The sequence below is a fragment of the Sapajus apella genome, unplaced genomic scaffold (assembly GCF_009761245.1).
Source record: "Sapajus apella isolate SASKATOON/1434 unplaced genomic scaffold, GSC_monkey_1.0 scaffold66, whole genome shotgun sequence".
Lineage (NCBI taxonomy): Eukaryota > Metazoa > Chordata > Mammalia > Primates > Cebidae > Sapajus > Sapajus apella.
The window spans coordinates 7,361,721-7,369,570 of record NW_022437006.1 but is presented as its reverse complement, the minus strand read 5'-3'; positions in this window follow the sequence as shown (position 1 = coordinate 7,369,570).

Below are 7,850 nucleotides of genomic sequence, written 5' to 3'. Positions count from 1 at the left end.
TCTTGAGAAACTACAAACACAAACACTTGCAACCTCTGCCTCCCAGGTTCAAGTGATTCTCCTGCCTCTGCCTCCCAAGTAGCTGGGATTACAGGTGCCCTCCACCACACCTGGCTAATTTTTGTATTTTTATCAGAGGCGGGGTTTTGCTATGTTGGCCAGGTTGGTCTCGAACTCCTGACCTCAGGTGATCTGCCCGCCTCAACTTCCCAAAGTACTAGGATTACAGGCATGAGCCACTGAAAGCTTCATCTGGAATCATAGCCACTCCCCCATTTCTTGCATTACTGCCTGAGCTCTGCCTCCTGTCAGGTAAGTGCAGCATTAGATTCTCATTGGAAAACAAACCCTGTTGTGAACTATATGTGATGGATCTGGGTTGCATGCTTATTGTGAGAATCTAATGCCTGATGATCTGAGGTGGAACAGTTTCCTCCCAAAGCCATCACCCCCTAACCCCTGGTCCATGGAGAATTTGTCTTCTGTGAAACTGGTCCCTGGTGCCAAAAAGTTTGGGGACCACTGCCTTATAGTCTGTCTAGTCTATACATTGACCTCTCTTGCACTTTTAGTGGATTTTTATCTATGCATGTTTTTTGTAACATCATGATTTGTTATTTGGAACATATTGGTGCATTCTTTTACATGACTCTTCCAAATGTACAGTGAAAAATGCCACTGTACACTCATGAGAGAATGAGCTTTTACACACAAATAATGTACTAGCATTATTACAACAATTGTTTGATTCACAGACTCTCTGAAAGTGTCTTGGAGACCCACGGGGGCCCATGCTACTAGAGCGCGGCTGCTCTATGGCATTATCATGGCCTTTTTTCTCTATACTATTTAAACTGTCTATTGCCCCTTCTACTCTCACAAGAACCTTCATATCACCACTTTGACGTTCTTTTGATTTGCCATATACAGGTATTTCTTCTTTCAGAAACTTTGCTACTCCTACTCAACTTTTAATAAAGTTTTAGTTTAGATGCTCCTTTTTTCCCAAGAATCCTACTCTGACTTTCCTTAATTTGGGTTAGGTGTCTTGTCTTAGATATTACTCAAAATATTAACTTATTTATTTGAAATTTCTAAGTAGATTAAAACCCTTAAGGACAAGAATCATAACAATCTCAAACAGTATTTGACATATACTATATTCTTAATAAATCTTTTTTCTTTAATTGTAACAAATACAAATTGCAAAATAATGATATGGAGCTGGAGGTAATGAGATGGGTTTCTACTGCATTAAATTCAATTTTTATCAGTCTATATTTCCACTATTGAAGTAACTCAAGCATGCTACATGGAATTTTATCTTTGTAGGCAAAAATTATCTCTCTGCTAAATCATCCCATTCTTCAAAGGACAGTTCAAGTTTCACTTCCTGTAAAACAACAAGTGTTTCTGATCACCTCTATCTAACAACTATTGCTCATTCTTTTAAATAAATGTAGCCCTGAAATATTTTTATACTGCTCATTTGGCGACTTCCCATGCATTCTTTATCTTGGAGTGCTGGCTACTTTGAATCCATGTTTTCCCCACAAGTCCTGAGATTCTCAGAGCAGTGACCATGTTTTCTTTATTTTTGGAGTCTCCCTATACATTTCACATTTTCTTGATCCACAGCAGATGTTTAGTAATTGATTTTGATTGATTGGCTTTTTTTTGTCATTGTGATCTCAGTCTTCTCTAAAGGACTGTTGGTGATTTTTTAACTTAAAGTACAGCCTTGCTTTAAACTTAGTTCTGGAGAACCTGCAAACACAATGAGGCAATTGTACAGATAAAAAGAAAAGCACACCCAGTTCAAAATCGTCTTCAGTACTCCCTGGTTATATTGAACAGGACTGTGGCCCCAAATAATGCATATTTTTGAAAACATCTGAATTAGTAAGGAGTAGTTAAAAGTGACAGAAACAAAATTTAAAATAACTTAAATAAAAGCAAACTTATTGCCTCATACAGTTGTGAAGTCCATGGGTGGAGATGTTTGCATTTAAGCCTGACTAACTCCAGAAGTTTAAACAATGATATCAGCTTATTCATCTTGTGATTCTGTTTGTATTTGTGTTTCTCTTCCTGATGGCATCATACTCTCATGCCTTAGATAGGATCTCAAAGAAGCTTACTCAGTGCTTGGTGCTTACAGCCTACAATCCACAAGGCAGAGACACGTCATCCTTCCAGCATCCAAATTTGAAATCTTGGTGGAAGCACTCTAATTGTTCCAGCTTAGTTCATGTGATCATCATTTTGACAAATCACTAAAAATAAAATACTGGAATACCATGATGGGATAACTCCTAGCCCTATGGCCACCACTGTTATTCACAGGCTAGCCATAACCATATGAGATGGGTGGGGTGGTATTGGTAAAAGTCTGACAGCAGTTGATGTGCTGGACAGAAAAAGGTTCTAGATCTCAACTGTGCCTGGGTTCACAGATTTCTCTGCAATAATATTAAGTTGATACTTGGTTAATGCAAAGAATGTTTAAAGTTAGATACAAAAGAAAACTTTTATTTGGGTTATCAGATAGGAAAAATATTGGTTACTTGGAGAGTAATGTAGTGTTTCCTCTTTCAAAAGTAACTAAATTCTAATTTGGAAGAGAGGTGTATTTACCAACATATTAGCTGTGGATTGTAGGCAAATCATTTACTCTTTCTGAGTTTCATTTTCAGATCTAGAGGTCAGTAGTTTTTAACTGGGGCTACAAATTAAAATCAGTTGAGAGAGTTCTTAAAAAGAGCTCTTATCAGGAGATGCCCAGGCCTCACCCTAGACAACTTAAGTCAGTGTCTGGGATAGGCATTCAATGTGAGTACTTTATAAATCCACAGGTGATCCTAATGCATACCCAAATTGAGAATATTTCCCTAAATTCTTTCATTCTTTTGGTATATAATACATGTATTAGTTGTAAACTATGTTATTTATATTTACCCTGTTTGGGATTGTTTCTGTATCAACCATGTCTTTTATTTTCTGGGTTCTGATGCTTTGACATCTGGGCCCTTGTTGACTCTGGAAGGACTGCCCTGCTAAGGTTCATCAGTTCCAAGAGATGGTAAACAATTTGCTCTTGACCACACTTTTCAAATACCAACCAACCAACTCAAAGCCAACTCAAAGCCCACACCCCAACCACCACCATTTTGATCAGACTCTTACACTCCAAGACACTATCCACCTGCCCTAATCCCCCAAGGCTGGGTACCAGACAACCAAGGACAGCCAACAGCCACGATGACCTATAGCCACTATGTTCCGAATATGCTAAACTTATTCAAATGATCCAGTCCTAAACCTGCTTATCCTCTTCACCTGTTCCCTCCCAGGAAACTTCAATAATTGCTCTTGCCCACAGACCCCCTCCCTCTGCCTCCTGAATGACTGAGGTGTTTCCCTATGTGGCCTCCTCATGACATGGTACAAGCCCTTTTTTTTCATCTTTAATTTTTATTTCACTTTAAGTTCTGGGATACATGTACAGAACATGCAGGTTTGTTACATATATATGCCATGGTGGTTTGCTGCACCTATCAACCTGTCATCTAAGTTTTAAGCCCCACATGCACTAGGTATTTGTCCTGATACATTAGCTATTTGTCCCTCCTCTCCCTCCTGCCCCTGCAACTTGCCCTGGTGTGTGTTGTTCCCCTCCATGTGTCCATGTGTTCTCATTGTTCAATTCCCACTTGCGAGTGAGAACATGCTCAAATGGTATTTCTGGTTCTAGATCCTTGAGGAATCACCACACTGCCTTCCACAATGGCTGAACTAATTTACATTCCCACCAACAATGTAAAAGCATTCCTATTTCTCCAGAGCCTCACCAGCATCTGTCGTTTCTTGACTTTTTAATAATCGTCATTGTAACTGGTGTAAGATGGTATCTCGTTGTGGTTTTGATTTGCATTTCTCTAATGATCAGTGATGTTGAGCTTTTTCTTCATTTATTGGCCACATGAATGTCTTCTTTTGAGAAGCATCTGTTCATATCTTTGCCCACTTTTTGATGGAGCTGTTTTATTCTTGTAAATTTGTTTAACTTCCTTGTAGATTCTGGGTATTAGAATTTTGTCAGATAGGTAGATTGCAAAATTTTTCTCTCATTCTGTAGGTTGGCTTTTCATTCTGATAATAGTTTCTTTTGTTGTGCCAAAGCTCTTTGGTTTAATTAGATCCCATTTGTCAATTTTAGCTTTTGTTGCAATTGCTTTTGGTGTTTTTGTCCTGAAATCTTTGCCCATGTCCATGTCCTGAATGTTATTGCCTAGGTTTTCTTGTAGGGTTTTTATGGTTTGGGGTTTTACATTTAAGTCTTTAATCCATTTTGAGTTAATTTTTGTATAAGGTGTAAGGAAAGGGTCTGATTTCAGTTTTTTTGCATATGGTTAACTAGTTTTCCCAGCACCATTTATTACATAGGGAATCCTTTCCATGCTGCTTGTTTTTTTCAGGTTTGTTAAAAATAAGATGGCTGTAAATGTGTGGTGTTATTTATGAGTTCTCTCTTCTGTTCCATTCGCCTATATGTCTGTTTTGGTACCAGTACCATGCTGTTTGGCTACCGTAGCCTTGTAGTATAGTTTGAAGTCAGGTTGCATCATGCCGCCAGATTTGTTCTTTTTGCTTAGGATTGTCTTGGCTATATGGGCTCTTTTTTGGTTCCATGTGAAATTAAAAATAGTTTTTCCTAATTCTGTGAAGAATGTCAGTGGTAGCTGGATGGGAATAGCATTGAATCTAGAAATTACTTTGGACAGTATGGCCATTTTCATGATATTGATTCTTCCTGTCCATGAGCATGGAATTGGAATGTTTCCATTTGTTTGTGTACTCTCTTATTTCCTTGAGCAGTGGTTTGTAGTTCTCTTTGAATAACTCTTCTCTTTGAAGAGGTCCTTCACATCCCTTGTCAGCAGTATTCAGTATGAAATTTCAGTATGAAACTGAAATACAGAAACTAAGGTATTTTATTCTCTTTGTAGCAATTGTGAATGATAGTTCATTCATGATTTGGCTCTCTACTTGTCTATTATTGGTGTGTAGGCATGCTTGTGATTTTTGCACATTGATTTTGTGCAAAAATCCTGAGATTTCGCTGAAGATGCTTCTCAGCCTAAGGAGTTTTTGGGCTGAGATAAAGGAGTTTTCTAGACATATGATCATCTCATCTGCAAACAGAGACAATTTGACTTCCTCTCTTCATATTTGAATACCTTTTATTTCTTTTTATTGTCTAATTTCTCTGGCCAGAACTTCCAATACTGTGTTGAATAGGAGTGGTAAGAGAGGTTCCTTGTCTTGGGTGCACCCTCTTTTTTTGGTAACTGTGGGTAACTATCTTTTAATGACAATCATTTCCTTATCTGTTGCCTTCCTATACCTCAGGTCTTCTATAAATACCATATCTTTTAAAATATTTTTTTCCAAGTCATACTGTAAGTACTTCGAAGGAAGGAACTGCACTTCAAAATTTCTTAGCATACTAGGACTCTGCTTAAGTATAGTTGGAATTAGTTATTCAATAAATACTCATTACTTGATTCCATTTAAGACCTACAGATTTAGGATATTGTGTGTTAAATTGAAAATTATTCACTTGAAAAGCCTCAATATTCACTTGAACAATGTGGACTCAATCTACTATAGTTCTTCAGGAAAATTGGGCTAGGATTATGTGAAAGATTATTATTAGGCGTTCCTGTTGAACTCTGTTCAGTTCTTCCCTTATATTTGTAGTTCATGTTTCTTTAATTAAAAAAAAAAACCCGAACTAGTCTTATGGTTTGATATTTTAATAGACTTTTAAAGCAGATTCTCACCTGCTTTGAAAAACCAACACATACATGAGGCCAAGAACAGGTTAAAACCTGGTCACCTTATTACTACCTTTAGTGGAGGCCACAACCAGGTTAAGACTTGGTCACTTCAATAGTATCTTGTTTAGACACCTCAGATTTAGTAGTTAGGCAAAGTATTAATGAGGTGACTGGGTTTTAATCTACTTTTGGCTCTAGGGAATGCGCAATGTTTCAGGCAGATTAGGACATGTTTGAAAAATCCCCTTAACACATTAGTAATACAACTCAACTACAGAAGTAGTATGATTTTAAGACTTAAGGATAGTGTTAATGCCTTCTTACCATGTTTCAGACTTAAAGCAACATGTTTTTGCTGGTATTATGTCATTTCATGTACACCAGGATGTTCTGTGGAAGACTGCCATTATCATCATTCAACAGAAAGGTTGAGTAATTTATCAAAGGTCATACAGCAAATACTTGGCAGAACATATCTGCCTGCCTTTAATGCAATCGCTTCCAGTTTCCTTCTCCCCATTTCTGACTTCTTTTGAGACCGCAGGTGATTTTGAGCATAACCGGACTTGAGAAGTACTGAACTCTGGCAGTATTTTACAAAATGTGCATCATGACAAATTTGTGTGTCATGTAGTCAATTTGGTGGGTTGCAGCAACTGTATAAAATTAAACAAAATAGAATAAAATAGAAACTATCAGAGTGCATTGCATATATTAGGTTGGTTCAAAAGTAATTGTAATTACTTTTAATTGCAAAAACTGCAATTACTTTTGCACCAACTGAATACTAAGGATGAATATTTTTCATGAAGCTTTTGTGTCAGTTAAAATAACATATAAATATGTGTGTGTGTGTGTGTGTGTATATAAACATACACATATATGCATATAGGTTCTGAATGAAAATGGATTCCTTGCTGTGATTATGGGTTGAAAATCAATTAGGCCAAGTGCTGTGGCTCACTCCTATAATCCTAGCACTTTGGGAGGCCGAAGCAGGTGGATCATGAGGTCAGGAGTTCAAGACCAGCCTGGCCAACATAGTGAAACCCTGTCTCTACTAAAAATACAAAAATTAGCTGGGCATGGTGGCAGGCACCTATAGTCCCAGCTACTTGGGAGGCTGAAGCAGGAGAACTGCTTGAACCCAGGAGGTGGTGATTGCAGTGAGCCAAGATTGCTCCACTGCACTTCAGCCTGGGCAACACAGCAAGACTCTGTCTACAAAACAAAACACTCTTCTAGGGGTTAGGAATTAGCAGTAGGGCCTGGGAAGAGCAGATTGCACTCTTATTAGGGGAGAGTCTCACAGTGCTGGAAGCAATTCTCCAACCAGTGTCTCCTCGGAGTATCTTTGGTGCGGGGTGAGAAGTCAATTAGCACTGCAGGAATGGGACAGGCTTTGGGGATGAAAACTGCTCTACAAGAAGAGAATGCCCTACTGGTTTGTCCTTTAAATGCAGAAAGCCTTATGGCTTTGTGGTTACCTATTTCTGCTTAGTAGGCTGGAAGTTTTTCAACTAACATCACTCATGTAGAGACACGTGACTTTGATTTTTACATGACAAACCTGAGATAGTTTGCCTAAAGCTGGCTTGCTGTGAGTTATACTGTAATCCTCTCATGGCAACAGACAAGATGTTTCCTTATTTTTGCAGCTGCCACTGACTCTGGTTTGAACCAAACCACTGTCAGCTGCAGAAATGACACAACTGTAATTTTTAATGCTAATAAAACGAATATGCTTCAAGAAGATGGGCAAAATAAATTGTACCAAATGTTGCAGTTTTATTTTTTCTGAAGCAATATTTCTTAGTACTTTGGGAAGTCAGTTTCACTTTGGCGAGTTTCTTTGAATTATTCCCATTTGACAGGGAAAAGCTGAACTAACATAACCCGGCATATGAGCCCACACTGTCAAATTGAGGTTTAATGAGGTAGCTATTACTTGAAAACAAAACAAAATTAATGCCAAATGCCTTTTTAAATCTCTCCTTGAAGGAAAAA